Consider the following 16971-nt stretch of genomic DNA (forward strand, 5'->3'; position numbering starts at 1 on the left):
CTCACTAACTTTAAACATCAGCTGTCAGAGCAGCTCACAGATCATTGCACCTGCACATAGCCCATCTGTACAGTCGTGGCCAAAAGTTTTGAGAATGACACAAATATTAATTTTCACAATGTCTGCTGCCTCAGTATGGCAATTTGCATATACTCCAGAATGTTATGAAGAGTGATCAGATGAATTGCAATTAATTCCAAAGTCCCTCTTTGCCATGCAAATGAACTGAATCCCCAAAAAACATTTCCACTGCATTTCAGCCCTTCCACAAAAGGACCCGCTGACATCATGTCAGTGATTATCTTGTTAACACAGATGTGAGTGTTGACGAGGACAAGGCTGGAGATCACTCTGTCATGCTGATTGAGTTTGAATTACAGACTGGAAGCTTCAAAAGGAGGGTGGTGCTTGGAATCATTGTTCTTCCTCTGTCAACCATGGTTACCTGCAAGGAAACATGTGCCGTCATCATTGCTTTGCACAAAAAGGGCTTCCCAGGCAAGGATATTGCTGCCAGTAAGATTGCACCTAAATCAACCATTTATCGGATCATCAAGAACTTCAAGGAGAGCGGTTCAATTGTTGTGAAGAAGGCTTCAGGGCGCCCAAGAAAGTCCAGCAAGCGCCAGGACCGTCTCCTCTAGTTGATTCAGCTGCGGGATCGGGGCACCACCAGTACAGAGCTTGCTCAGGAATGGCAGCAGGCAGGTGTGAATGCATCTGCACGCACAGTGAGGCGAAGACTTTTGGAGGATGGCCTGGTGTCAAAGAAGGGCAGCAAAGAAGCCACTTCTCTCCAGGAAAAACATTAGGGACAGACTGATATTCTGCAAAAGGTACAGTGATTGGACTGCTGAGGACTGGGGTAAAGTGATTTTCTCTGATGATTCCCCTTTCCGATTGTTTGGGGCATCCAGAAAAAAGCTTGTCCAGAGAAGACAACTTGAGCGCATCCATCAGTCCTGTGTCATGCCAACAGTAAAGCATCCTGAGACCATTCATGTGTGGGATTGCTTCTCAGCCAAGGGAGTGGGCTCACTCACAATTTTGCCTAAGAACACAGCCATGAATAAAGAATGGTACCAACACATCCTCCGAGAGCAACTTCTCCCAACCATCCAGGAACAGTTTGGTGACGAACATTGCCTTTTCCAGCATGATGGAGCACCTTTCCATAAGGCAAAAGTGATAAATAAGTGGCTCGGGGAACAAAACATCAATATTTTGGGTCCATGGCCAGGAAACTCCCCAGACCTTAATCACATTGACAACTTGTGGTCAATCCTCAAGAGGCGGGTGGACAAACAAAGACCGACAAATTCTGACAAACTCCAATGATAGATTATGCAAGAATTGGCTGCCATCAGTCAGGATGTGGCCCAGAAGTTAATTGACAGCTTGCCAGGGCGGATTGCAGAGGTCTGAAATAGAAGGGTCAACACTGTAAATATTGACTCTTTGCATCAACTTCATGTAATTGTCAATAAAAGCCTTTGACACTTATGAAATGCTTGTAATTATACTTCAGTATTCCATAGTAACATCTGACAAAAATATCTAAAGACACTGAAGCAGCAATCTTTGTGAAAATTAATATTTGTGTCATTTTCAAAACTTTTGGCCACGATTGTATATAGCCCATCCAACCACATTATCCCCATATTGTTATTTTATTTTATATTTTTTTGCTCCTTTGCACCCCAGTATCTCTACTTGCACATTCATATTCTGCACATCTATCACTCCTGTGTTTAATTGCTAAATTGTCATTTCTTCGCCACTACGGCCTATTTATTGCCTTACCTCCCTAATCTTACCTAATTTGCACACACTGTATATAGATTTTGTTCTATTGTGTTATTGACTGTATGTTTGTTTATTCCATGTGTAACTCTGTGTTGTTTGTGTTGCACTGCTTTGCTTTATCTTAGCCAGGTCGCAGTTATAAATGAGAACTTATTTTCACCTGACCTACTGGTTAAATAAAGGTGGAAAAAAAGAATAATAATTCTCAATGTGGAAGAGAAATTTAAACTTTTTCAAAGATGAATAAAAAATAAAACACTAATATATCTTGATTAGATAAGTATTCAACCCCCTGAGTCAAGACATGTTAGAATCCCCTTTGGCAGAGATCACAACTGTGAGTCTCTAAGGTCTTTGCACACCTACATTGTACAACATTTGCCCATTATTCTTTTTTAAACTCTTCAAGCTCTGTCAGGTTGGTTGTTGATCATTGCTAGACAGCCATTTCCACTCACGAACATTCAATGTCGTCTTGGTAAGCAACTCCAGTGTATATTTGGCCTTGCGTTTTAGGTTATTGTCCTGCTGAAAGGTACATTTGTCTCCCAGTGTCTGTTGGAAATCAGACCCAACCAGATTTTCCACTAGGATTTTGCCTGTGCTTATCTCTATTCTGATTATTTTGAGCCTTTATATATTTTTTAAACTCCCTAGTCCTTTCTGATGACGAGCATATCCATAACATGATGCAGCCTCCATCATGCTTGAAAATATGAAGAGTGGTACTCAGTGATGTGTTGTGTTAGATTTACCCCTAACATAATGCTTTGTATTCAGGACAAAAAGATAATTTATTTGCCACATTTTCTGCAGTATTAGTTTAGTGCCTTATTGCAAACAAGATGCATGTTTGGAATATTTTTATTCTGTACAGGCTTCCTTCTTTAATAACTTCACCATGCTCAAGGGGATATTCAGTGTCTACTTTTTATATGTTTACCCTTCTACCAAAAGGTGCCCTTCTTTGCGAGGCATTGGAAAACCTCCTTGGTCTATGTGTGGTTTAATCTGTGTTTGAAATTCACTACTCGACTGAGGGACCTTACAGATAATTGTATGTGTGGTACAGAGATGATGCAATCATTAAAAAATAATGTTAAACTATTTTATCGCACACAGAGTGAGTCCATGCAATTAATGATGTGATTTGTTAAGCACATTTTTACCCCTGAACTTATTTAGGCTTGTCATAACAAAGGGGTTGAATACTTGTTTACTCAAAACATTTCAACTTGACATTTTTTGTTAATTTGTAATAGTTTCTAAAAACAAAATTCTACTTTGACATTGTGGGGTATTGTGTGTAGATCAGTGGCACAAAATCTTAATTTAATTCAGGCTGTAACATAACGGAATGTGGAGAAAGTTAAGGGGTGTGAATCATTTCTGGAGGCACTGTACCTCCTTTCAACTGTGTTTGATACTATGTTTGATATACTTTGGGCAAAGACATTAGCGTTTTTAAGTATTTTGTCCATTGTAAATTGTCAGATTATGAGAGCACTATGTGCATCATTATTGCATCTCCGAAACCATCTGGGGTTTAACTGCCTTTTATAGATATACCTTCTTATTATCCCCTTGAGGCACTAAAGTGCAGAAAGTGATTAGTTGAGCTTCAACACACTAGATGGAACGAGCTTGTCTTCGAAAAGGTCTTTGCAATCTTGATCAAGATTTTGCCAGATGATGTTCTCATGTCTGTGGAATTCCAGTGTTTACAAAAAAGACAGGGAGAGGGATCGCTCACTGGCACGTCTGTCTCACCACGAGCAGGCACTGGCTGCTCTGTGGTGGACGTCTTTCAGCAGAGCAGTCAGGGACTCACCCTTCCTCAGTCTGTCTGTCTCTCACCCTGACAACAATGGGATCTGCTCTGCGCTATTTAGTAAGGTGGGATCTATTTATGCCACCCATATGTATTGGACTGAGATACTTTTTTACTGTCCTGGGTTTGGGGTTGTATTTGTTGGGATAGTTTGGTGTCATTATTTTGTATCTATCAGAACTTTTTCTTCCAAAACCAAGCATCAAGTATATCAATATATACTAATTTTATTAGTATATTACTTTGAAATTAATTTGATTTCTTAAGTTCTAACTAAAGAAATTAAGAAAATGAAATGGGTATGTGCCAGGTCTTCCATCTACAAAGCCACTTTAACACAAGTAATAAACTGGACATAGTGTCATTGCCGGTTGATATTTTGGTGAGCGAGAACGGAGAGGTAAAATAACATCTTTAACAGAACAATGCAGTGTTCATTTGTCCAGGCTGCCTTTCTGTGCTCTTTTTAGAAGGTGCATAAGATTTCTGCCCCCCCCCCATCCGCCTCGCTGCTCTCTCCCTGGCTGGGACTGGAGCTGTCAGCTGGTTGCGTTCTGATGGCACTTTGGGTGGAGGGGAAATGAGGGGGTGTTAGTGCAGGCTAGGGCCAGGCAGGCCTGCCATCAGGCCCCCCAAGCACACATAGGCCTTATACTTGTCTTGGTGAGTTCACTTACACAACCAAAATCTGTCTAATCTGAGTCTTTCACAATACAAGGAAGACTTACGTTTTCTCCCAGGTGCAACAGCTAAGGATGTAGACCATTTAAGGCATTGACAGTTTCGATGTGACCAAGGTAGTGTATGTTGCTGTGAAGGTCATTCCTGGTGTTTACAGCCACATATTCAACTCAAGTTTTCACATGGCTGTGTCAACTATTGGAGGCTCCTCAGAGGAGGAAGGGGAGGACCATCCTCCTCAGTGAATTTCATAAAATAAATATATATGTTTTAGATAAAACTAACCTAAATATAATCATGTCACCAAATAATTGATTAAAACACACAATTTTGCAATGAAGGTATACAGAAGCCTCAACCACACTCTATATGGTAGCAACATGGCGTAGCCAGAGGACAGGAAGGTTCCATCCCCTCTGGGTACATTGACTTCAATAGAAAACCTAGGAGGCTCATGGTTCTCATCCCCTTACAAAGACTTATACAGTACTTATGACAACTTCCAGAGGACATCCTCCAACCTATCAGAGCTCTTGCAGCATGAACTGACATATTGTCCACCCAATCAAAGGATCAGAGAATGAATCTAGTACTGAAAGCATAGGACACAGCCAGCTACAGTTGAAGTCTGAAGTTTACATACACTTAGGGTGGAGTCATTAAAACTCGTTTTTCAACCACACCACACATTTCTTGTTAACAAACTATAGTTTTGGCAAGTCGGTTAGGACATCTACTTTGTGCATGCCACAAGTCATTTTTCCAACAATTGTTTACAGGCAGTTGATTTCACTTATAACTCACTGTATCACAATTCCAGTGGGTCAAAAGTTACATTTACATTACATTTAAGTCATTTAGCAGACGCTCTTATCCAGAGCGACTTACAAATTGGTGCATTCACCTTATGACCTCCAGTGGAACAGTAGTGCATCTAAATCTTTTCAGGGGGAGGGGGGGTGAGAGGGATTACTTTATCCTATCCTAGGTATTCCTTAAAGAGGTGGGGTTTCAGGTGTCTCCGGAAGGTGGTGATTGACTCCGCTGTCCTGGCGTCGTGAGGGAGTTTGTTCCACCATTGGGGGGCCAGGGCAGCGAACAGTTTTGACTGGGCTGAGCGGGAACTGTACTTCCTCAGTGGTAGGGAGGCGAGCAGGCCAGAGGTGGATGAACGCAGTGCCCTTGTTTGGGTGTAGGGCCTGATCAGAGCCTGGAGGTACTGAGGTGCCGTTCCCCTCACAGCTCCGTAGGCAAGCACCATGGTCTTGTAGCGGATGCGAGCTTCAACTGGAAGCCAGTGGAGGGAGCGGAGGAGCGGGGTGACGTGAGAGAACTTGGGAAGGTTGAACACCAGACGGGCTGCGGCGTTCTGGATGAGTTGTAGGGGTTTAATGGCACAGGCAGGGAGCCCAGCCAACAGCGAGTTGCAGTAATCCAGACGGGAGATGACAAGTGCCTGGATTAGGACCTGCGCCGCTTCCTGTGTGAGGCAGGGTCGTACTCTGCGGATGTTGTAGAGCATGAACCTACAGGAACGGGCCACCGCCTTGATGTTAGTTGAGAACGACAGGGTGTTGTCCAGGATCACGCCAAGGTTCTTAGCGCTCTGGGAGGAGGACACAATGGAGTTGTCAACTGTGATGGCGAGATCATGGAACGGGCAGTCCTTCCCCGGGAGGAAGAGCAGTTCCGTCTTGCCGAGGTTCAGCTTGAGGTGGTGATCCGTCATCCACACGGATATGTCTGCCAGACATGCAGAGATGCGATTCGCCACCTGGTCATCAGAAGGGGGAAAGGAGAAGATTAATTGTGTGTCGTCTGCATAGCAATGATAGGAGAGACCATGTGAGGTTATGACAGAGCCAAGTGACTTGGTGTATAGCGAGAATAGGAGAGGGCCTAGAACAGAGCCCTGGGGGACACCAGTGGTGAGAGCACGTGGTGTGGAGACGGATTCTCGCCACGCCACCTGGTAGGAGCGACCTGTCAGGTAGGACGCAACCAAGCGTGGGCCGCGCCGGAGATGCCCAACTCGGAGAGGGTGGAGAGGAGGATCTGATGGTTCACAGTATCGAAGGCAGCCGATAGGTCTAGAAGGATGAGAGCAGAGGAGAGAGAGTTAGCTTTAGCAGTGCGGAGCGCCTCCGTGATACAGAGAAGAGCAGTCTCAGTTGAATGACTAGTCTTGAAACCTGACTGATTTGGATCAAGAAGGTCATTCTGAGAGAGATAGCGGGAGAGCTGGCCAAGGACGGCACGTTCAAGAGTTTTGGAGAGAAAAGAAAGAAGGGATACTGGTCTGTAGTTGTTGACATCGGAGGGATCGAGTGTAGGTTTTTTCAGAAGGGGTGCAACTCTCGCTCTCTTGAAGACGGAAGGGACGTAGCCAGCGGTCAGGGATGAGTTGATGAGCGAGGTGAGGTAAGGGAGGAGGTCTCCGGAAATGGTCTGGAGAAGAGAGGAGGGGATAGGGTCAAGCGGGCAGGTTGTAGGGCGGCCGGCCGTCACAAGACGCGAGATTTCATCTGGAGAGAGAGGGGAGAAAGAGGTCAGAGCACAGGGTAGGGCAGTGTGAGCAGAACCAGCGGTGTCGTTTGACTTAGCAACGAGGATCGGATGTCGTCGACCTTCTTTTCAAAATGGTTGACGAAGTCATCTGCAGAGAGGGAGGAGGGGGAGGGGGAGGAGGATTCAGGAGGGAGGAGAAGGTTGCAAAGAGCTTCCTAGGGTTAGAGGCAGATGCTTGGAATTTAGAGTGGTAGAAAGTGGCTTTAGCAGCAGAGAGAGAAGAGGAAAATGTAGAGAGGAGGGAGTGAAAGGATGTCAGGTCCGCAGGGAGGCGAGTTTTCCTCCATTTCCGCTCGGCTGCCCGGAGCCCTGTTCTGTGAGCTCGCAATGAGTCGTCGAGCCACGGAGCGGGAGGGGAGGACCGAGCCGGCCTGGAGGATAGGGGACATAGAGAGTCAAAGGATGCAGAAAGGGAGGAGAGGAGGGTTGAGGAGGCAGAATCAGGAGATAGGTTGGAGAAGGTTTGAGCAGAGGGAAGAGATGATAGGATGGAAGAGGAGAGAGAAGCGGGGGAGAGAGAGCGAAGGTTGGGACGGCGCGATACCATCCGAGTAGGGGCAGTGTGGGAAGTGTTGGATGAGAGAGAGAGGGAAAAGGATACAAGGTAGTGGTCGGAGACTTGGAGGGGAGTTGCAACGAGGTTAGTGGAAGAACAGCATCTAGTAAAGATGAGGTCGAGCGTATTTCCTGCCTTGTGAGTAGGGGGGAAGGTGAGAGGGTGAGGTCAAAAGAGGAGAGGAGTGGAAAGAAGGAGGCAGAGAGGAATGAGTCAAAGGTAGGCGTGGGGAGGTTAAAGTCGCCCAGAACTGTGAGAGGTGAGCCGTCCTCAGGAAAGGAGCTTATCAAGGCATCAAGCTCATTGATGAACTCTCCGAGGGAACCTGGAGGGCGATAAATGATAAGGATGTTAAGCTTGAAAGGGCTGGTAACTGTGACAGCATGGAATTCAAAGGAGGCGATAGACAGATGGGTAAGGGGAGAAAGAGAGAATGACCACTTGGGAGAGATGAGGATCCCGGTGCCACCACCCGCTGACCAGAAGCTCTCGGGGTGTGCGAGAACACGTGGGCAGACGAAGAGAGAGCAGTAGGAGTAGCAGTGTTGTCTGTGGTGATCCATGTTTCCGTCAGTGCCAAGAAGTCGAGGGACTGGAGGGAGACATAGGCGGAGATGAACTCTGCCTTGTTGGCCGCAGATCGGCAGTTCCAGAGGCTACCGGAGACCTGGAACTCCACGTGGGTCGTGCGCGCTGGGACCACCAGATTAGGGTGGCCGCGGCCACGCGGTGTGGAGCGTTTGTATGGTCTGTGCAGAGAGGAGAGAACAGGGATAGACAGACACATAGTTGACAGGCTACACAAGAGGCTACGCTAATGCAAAGGAGATTGGAATGACAAGTGGACTACACGTCACGAGTGTTCAGAGAGTTAAGCTTACGTACACTAGGTTGACTGTTCCTTTAAACAGCTTGGAAAATTCCAGAAAATTATGTCATGGCTTTATAAGCATCTGATAGGCTAATTGACATCATTTGAGTCAATTGGAGGTGTACCTGTGGATGTATTTCAAGGCCTACCTTCAAACTCAGTGCCTCTTTGCTTGACATCATGGGAAAATCAAAAGAAATCAGCCAAGACCTCAAATAAAGAATTGGAGACCTCCACAAGTCTGGTTCATCCTTGGGAGCAATTTACAAACGCCTGAAGGTACCAGGTTCATCTGTACAAACAATAGGACGCAAGTATAAACACCATGGGACCACACAGCTGTCATACCGCTCAGGATGGAGACGCGTTCTATCTCCTAGAGATGAACGTACTTTGGTGCGAAAAGTGCAAATCAATCCCAGAACAACAGCAAAGGACCTTGTGAAGATGCTGGAGGAAACAGGTACAAAAGGATCTATATCCACAGTAAAATGATTCCTATTCTGACATAACTTGAAAGGCTGCTCAGCAAGCAAGAAGCCACTGCTCCAAAACCACCTTAAAAAAGCCAGACTACGGTTTGCAACTGCAAATGGGGACAAAGATCATACTTTTTGGAGAAATGTCCTCTGGTCTGATGAAACAAAAATAGAACTGTTTGGCCATAATGACCATCATTATGTTTGGAGGAAAAATGGGGAGGGAAAAAGGGGGAGGCTTACAAGCCAAAGGGGGAGGCTTGCAAGCCAACCGTGAAGCACGAGGGTGGCAGCATCATGTTGTGGGGGGTGCTTTGCTGCAGGAGGGACTGGTGCGCTTCACAAAAATGATGGCAGCATGAGGGAGGAAAATTATGTGGATATATTGAAGCAACATCTCAAGACACCAATTAGGAAGTTAAAACTTGGTTCCAAATGAGTCTTCCAAATGGACAATGACCCCAAGCATACTTCCAAAGTTGTGTCAAATGGCTTAAGGACAACAGCAGCAGCGGCAGCCTGGTGGTTAGAGCGTTGGACTAGTAACCGAAAGATTGCAAGTTCAAATCACAGAGCTCTCAAGGTACAAATCTGTCATTCTGCACCTGAACAAGGCAGTTAACCCACTGTTCCTAGGTTGTCATTGAAAATTAGAGTTTGTTCTTAACTGACTTGCCTAGTTAAATAAAGGTTAAAAAGGATGTGAAGGTATTGGAGTGGCAATCACAAAGCCCTCACCTCAATCCTATAGAAAATGTGTTGGCAGAACTGAAAAAGTGTGTGTGAGCAAGGAGGCCTACAAAACTGACTCAGTTGCACCAGCTCTGTCAGGAGGAATCGGCCAAAATTCATCCAACTTATTGTGGAAGGCTACCTGAAACATTTGACCCAAGTTAAACAATTGTAAGGCAATGCTACCAAATACTAATTGAGTGTATGTAAACTTCTGACCCACTGGGAATGTGACGAAATAAATAAAAGCTGAAATAAATCATTCTCTCTACTATTATGCTGACATTTCACATTCTTAAAATAAGGTGGTGATCATAACTGACCTAAGACAGGGAATGTTTACTAGGATTGAATGTCAGGAATTGTGAAAAACTGAGTTTAAATGTATTTGGCTAAGGTGTATGTAAACTTCCGACTTCAACTGTAGCTAGCATTGCAGTGCATAACATGTGGTGAGTAGTTGACTCAAAGAGAGAGAAAAACAATAGCTGAACAGTTTCTTCCAAAATGAAGGAGAAGCAAGAGAGAGATTGTATTTTTTTCCACTCTCAATTTCACTTACTTAACTAACAAATGCATCTAGCTAATTTAGCCTACTCAAACACCCTTCTCAAACAGAGGGACGCTATGTTAGCTAGCTGGCTGTGACTATCCAACACAACACTGGAACTCTTCCAAGTCAAGGTAAGCTTTTGGATTTACTCATTTATTCCCACCAGGGCCCGCCAGTGTAAGTGCCAAACTGCTTACTGACTGCATACTGTAACGTTACTGCATGATTATAGCAGGTTTACTAATGCGTTAGTTCTATTAGCTATGTTGTCTATGAAGTTACTTTAACTAATATGATGACAACGATTTAGGCTGTGTGTAGCAGTTATGATATGGTTTGGCTTAGAAAGGGATTTTTGCCTGGTCACATACAGCTGATGTGTTGTGCATTGAAGTCCACAAGTGAAGGAAAATGGTGAGAGGAGGAGAGCACATAGATGCAAGAAGGAATACAACGTGGCTGCTCTGAAAGGGAACTGTGTTTACGTGTGATCATGGGTGTATTCATTCCGCCGATTCTGTTAAAAAACGTTTCTTAAACAGAAGCAAATGGAACAAAACAGGGATAAACATACCTGAACTGTTGGACTAATGATTACACCCTATATCAGCCAGATGCAGGCAAGAGTGTGCAAGGTGGTGTCGCTGTCTGTCCATGTGTTACTGTCTGTCACTTCAAATGTTTCTCTCGACCTGTGTGCACCAACATTGTAAATTTAAATTCATAGGCTAGGTTGTAGCAACCTCATGATGGGTATAGTGAAATTTTGAATGTCATGTTGTAGCCTAAACCTATCACTGTTACATTGAACTGGGTGAATGGAAAATGAATGACAGTCATCCAACATGCTATAATAGAAATAAGGCCATAGTCATGAGAAGGAAACAAATTGTCCTCCCTCATCTTAAATGGCACTGACCGCCACTGGTGTCAACATTGCCAAATTGCTGTTAGGTGGAGAATACGCTTTTCTCTCTGGCATTTCAGAATTGTGTTGATTCATGTCTTGTGTCTAACCACGTCCCGGTTGGATTATGATGGCGTTAATTTGATGGCAGTGTCCGGTGTCCGGTTCCCTGTAGTGTTGAACAGGGCCATATGTGATTCTGGCTCTGTGGTACAGTACTGGAACGTAATGCCAGGTGAAGCATGCCTTCACACATACACACACACGCACACACAACTTTGGCTCCGATTTTGCTGCAAGTTTGCACAGAAAGGTGTTGTCTGCTCTAATACACTTCTGGGTTGTGGTTTCAGGATGTTTGTACAATACCATACCAACTTACATATTATCAGGAGACATATACTTGTCTTGATGAGCAATGTTTACAGTGTGAATAGCCTATATTAAGTGATAATACAAAGTAACACGTCAGTAACAGAATGCTTCAATGGATAGGCAGAGAAGTGCCCTTCATTGGGTTCCCGAGTGGCGCAGTGGTCTAAGGCTCTGCATCTCAGTGCTAGAGGTGTCACTACAAATCAAGGTTCAATTCCAGGCTGCATCACAACTGGCTGTGACTGGGAGTCCCATAGGGAGGTGCACAATTACAATGATAGTAGGCTGACATTGTAAATAAGAATTTGTTCTTAACTGACTTGTCTTTTAAATAAAGGTGAAACTAAAAAAAAGACCAAAATTGAAAGATATTGTCAGCCAGCTCAGGGAAGTACATCACTGATTCTGTAAGAGACAATCCCTAAAACGCTGAATCCAGGTATAAATGCATTATAGTTGCACTGTGAGCATTTTGTTACAAATGATGTTGTCATCAATTTTCATATTTTTGTTTAAACATATTAGTCTTTAAGACAAGATAGGTCATATTTTAGCAGGGTTGATCAATTCTCCCCTCTCTCCTGTTCACAGAATGTGCACTTACTTAATTACACAACCTTTAATTGGACAGATTATTCCTAATAGTGCCACTGTGCTAAATGTACACAGTCTGAGAGGTTCTCAGGAGTATTTATTTTAATGCCACATTCTCAGCCCGTTGTAAATCAGCATATTTCAAATAATTTGTCCGTTGCATCGCATTAAGATATGAAGATTCAGATACCCCTAAAATAGACAAATACCATTTGTATTTGTGTGTATGGGGAGTTTTTTCTCCTTCTGTTGATCCCATTTTCTTGTACAGTATTTTAGATGATATACGATGATATATGATTAAGTAGAGAGTGATCACTGTTTGAGTTGATGGAATCAATCAATTTTTAATTAGCTTTGCAATGTTCTTTGATGTACAAGATGGATTTTATGGAAGCAGACATAACTATCGGATGCAACAATATGGATGATCCTCATCACCACTGCAGTGTGTTTTTGAGACAATTTAATAATGTTGATTGAGGAACTGGAATAGATTGTGTTGGAGGAACTGTGGACAAACTTACAGTACAGACGTATCATACTGTATGGTGATAATGTAAATAACAGTACATGTACATCTTTCATCTTTCAGTACATCTTTCACTTCACGTTATTGATGCAACTGTAGGTCTACCTAATTCAAAGCAATGTCCTTTAAATCTATTCATATCTGTAGCTATCAATACCATAAACACTACCAATACCATAACCCTACTACTACCATAACCACTACCAATACCATAACCACTACCACGATCATACCCACCACCATTACCATAACCACCACCACTACCAATGTCACATCCTGACCTTAGTTCCTTTTCTATGTCTCTATTTTGGTTTGGTCCGGGCGTGAGTTGGGGTGGGCATTCTATGTGTTTTTTCTATGTTTTCTACTTAAAATTTGACCCCCTTTTCTCCCCAATTTCGTGGTATCCAATTGTTAGTAGCTACTATCTCTCCCGTACGGGCTCGGGAGAGACGAAGGTTGAAAGTCATGCGTCCTCCAATACACAACCCAACCAAGCCGCACTGCTTCTTAACACAGCGCGCATCCAACCCGGAAGCCAGCCGCACCAATGTGTCGGAGGAAACACTGTGCACCTGGCAACCTTGGTTAGCGCACACTGCGCCCGGCCCGCCACAGCAGTCGCTGGTGAGCAATGAGACAAGGATATCCCTACCGGCCAAGCCCTCCCTAACCCGGGACGACGCTAGGCCAATTGTGCGTCATCCCACAGACCTCCTGGTCGTGACCGGTTACGACAGAGCCTGGGTGCGAACCTAGAGTTTCTGGTGGCACAGCTGGCGCTGCAGTACAGCGCCCTTAACCACTGCGCCACCCAGGAGGCCCTATGTTTTCTATTTCTATGTGTTTGGCCTGGTATGGTTCCCAATCAGAGGCAGCTGTCAATCGTTGTCTCTGATTGAGAACCATACTTAGGTAGCCTTGTCCCACCTGTGTTTTGTGGGTAATTATTTTTCCGTGTGTGTTTGTGTGCACCTCGGTTGCGTCCCGTTCTTTGCTGTTTACCTGTTTGTTTTTTGGTTATTTCGGTTTCACTTTCATTAAAAGATGTGGAACTACATGTACGCTGCGCCTTGGTTGATTTATGACAGGGAGTTTGAGGATAGCGAGCGTGACAAAATTACCCACCACAAGAAGACCAAGCAGTGTGCGCCAACCTGGAGGAGGAGTTGGACAGGAGAGAATGGTAGAGGACAAGACCCGGTCACTGAAGCCCGAGAGGCAGCCCCAAAACATTTTTTGGGGGGAGCACATGGGGAGTGTGGAGGAGTCAGGTTGGAGAGGTTGGTTGCTATGCGGTCGGGCCCGCCAGTGCGCCTCCACGGCCCTGTGTATCCGATGCCTCCTCCACGCACCAGGCCTCCTGTAGGTCTCCCCAGCCTGGTGGGTCCTGTGGCAGGCCCATGCACCAGGCTGTCTCTCCGTCTCCTCCCTCCAGGTTCTCCCGTCAGTCAGGAGCCGCCAGAACCGCCCGTCAGTCAGGAGCTGCCAGAGCCGCCCGTCAGTCAGGAGCCGCCAGAGCCGTCCGTCAGTCAGGAGCCGCCAGAGCCGCCCGTCAGGAGCCGCCAGAGTCGCCCGTCAGTCAGGAGCCGCCAGAGACGCCCGCCTGTCCGGCGCCGCCAGAGTCTCCCGCCTGTCCAGTTTTGCGACCGGAGTCCGCACCTTTTGGGGGGGTACTGTCACGTCCTGACCTTAGTTCCTTTTTTATGTCTCTATTTTGGTTTGGTCAGGGCGTGAGTTGGGGTGGGCATTCTATGTGTTTGGCCTGGTATAGTTCCCAATCAGGGGCAGCTGTCAATCGTTGTCTCTGATTGAGAACCATACTTAGGTAACCTTTTCCCACCTGTGTTTTGTGGGTAATTATTTTTCTGTTTGTGTGCACCTCGGTTGCGTCACGTTCTTTGCTGTTTACCTTTTTGTTTTTTGGTTATTTTGGTTTCACTTTCATTAAAAGATGTGGAACTACATGCACGCTGCGCCTTGGTTGATTTATGACAGGGAGTTTGAGGATAGCGAGCGTGACAACCAAAACCATAACCACTACCACTACCATAACCACTACCATAACCATTACTAATACAATAACCATTACTAATACAATAACCATTATCAATACCATAACCACTACCATAACCACACCCACTACCATAACCACTACCATAACCACAACCACTGCAATAACCACTACCAATACCATAACCAATACCACAACTACTACCATAACCACAACCACTACCATAACCACAACCACTACCATAACCACTACCACTAACATTACCAATACCATAACCACTACCACTACCATAACCACTAACATAACCACTACCAATACCATAACCACTACCAATACCATAACCACGATCAATACCATAACCACTACCAATACCATAACCACTACCAATACCATAACCACTACCAATACCATAACCACTACAACTACCATGACCACTACCAATACCATAACCACAAATCCGCCCATCACAGGAGAGCAAGTAAAAAGGGGTGAATGATGATATCACAGCGTCACAGCTTGGCTCTGCGATAAGGAGAGAGGTGAACTAATGGTTGAGGATTGGACTGAAGGTGGAAAGGCTTCATAAATGTTGCTGCAGCGGAGCATGTCGACCTACTCTCATTACAATGAGTGATCATCTTCTCGACCAGTATCCTGCCTGCTTGGCACTGAGGCCTGCAGGTGGTACTTAATCTAACGTTGATGTATGTTATTGAAGAGATGTTCATGGTTATAAGTTAGAAATGTAGGTCGGCAAACATCTAAAATGTCGTTATTTAGGCCTACCCCAAGTAACTACAAAAAAAGATACATTGTAGCGATAAAGGAAGTATAGTATATGGAAGTATAGTATAGGATTTCCGCATTTTCGCTGTAACCTGATCTCAGAGCAAAACGTATTATATTTGACTAAAATCCGTAACACTCTATTTAGTATGATATGTTACTTTATTTTTGGCTACATTCCATTGGCCTACCAATGTAATACCGGTCATACAATACAATATAATTTATAAGCCATATAGTATCCTACTTCATGATCGCACCAGTTTGCTTTGACCTGTTTAGTATGATATATTACATTTGACTGCTTTGGTATGATTATGGTACGTTAGATTAGGTTTAAGATTAGGAGTTAAGTTAAATGGTTAAGGTTAAGTGTAGGGGAAAGGTTTGCTAACATGCTAAATAGTTGCAGAGTTGCTAAAGAGTAGTAAATATTTGTAAAATTGCTTCTTAGCTAAAATGCTAAAGTTGTCCATGATGAGATTCAAACACGCAACGTTTGGGTTGCTAGACGTTCGCATTATATGCCTAACTATCCACCCCGACCCTCCTTTAGTTTTTTGCCTTAAGTAATCTACTGTCTTATTTTACCATGCCAAATGTAACATATTATACTAATTTCAGTGTCTCGTATTTGAGTGGCAAAATTTTTTGTAAAATATAATGCTGAGACCAGGCTGGCATTTTATTCTCATTGATGGACATAAAAGCTAAATCATGTGGTTTAACAAACTCTTATTTAATATATTTAGGTGCTCAAATACATAAAACAAAGAATGTGGTTACTTCTTCTCCTTTTCCAGACTGCATCGATGGATCTTTATTTTTTTGATTTCACTCTATTTCTCCCTTCTCCCCCACTCTCTCCTTCGGTCCCTCTCTCTCTCCCTCTCTCTTCCTCCCTCTCTCTCTTTCTCCATCTCTCCCTGTCTCTCTCTCTCCCTCTCTCTCTCTCTCCCTCTCTTTCTCCCTCTCTCCCTCTCTTGTCCTTCTCTTTTTGTTTGTTTTGTACAGCAAAGCACCATTACTGATTCCCTCCAAAGCACCATTACTGATCCCTTCCAAAGCACCATTACTGACCCATTCCAAAGCACAAACTAAAAATCTATCCCGTTGTCATTTGCTGTACCGTGCCATCTATCATCGGGGGTGCTTGGCAGCTTCTCCCGACCAGAGAGGAGGTGCTGGAACAGGAGGCAGAGTCAAGGACTTTCACGCGCAACAAAAAACTTGTCAAAATTATTTATGGCTCTTGCTGGGACACATAATAGGACACATCAAACTGCTGTTTTTTCTGTGTGATGAGCGCCCTCACATCGCCGGCTCCCTTGTCGAAGTGGGTCACAGGCATCTCTTGCCTTACACATACAATTTCCAAGACAATGGAGCAGCACTTGGGGAAGTGACAGTGACAAATACTGGAGCCCCCACGGAAAGCTGGGCAGGCTGTTGCATGAGTGATTGCGCCAATAATCTTGCGGAGTCGTAGTGTTTGTCACGTGTCTGTGGAAGGGAGGGAGGGTGACGGGCAGCAGGGGTGGCAGGGGGTGGGAAGAGAGGAGAGGAGAGCGAATATATGAGAGCTACTGTGTGTGAATGAGACAAGGAGGAGGAAGGAAGAGGTGGGGGGAGCCGAACCAGGGAGCAGCGGGCCGGGGCCTAGTGGTGTAGAAAGAGAAGTGGCTA

Source organism: Oncorhynchus nerka, linkage group LG7, assembly GCF_034236695.1.
Source record: "Oncorhynchus nerka isolate Pitt River linkage group LG7, Oner_Uvic_2.0, whole genome shotgun sequence".
NCBI classification, from domain to species: domain Eukaryota; kingdom Metazoa; phylum Chordata; class Actinopteri; order Salmoniformes; family Salmonidae; genus Oncorhynchus; species Oncorhynchus nerka.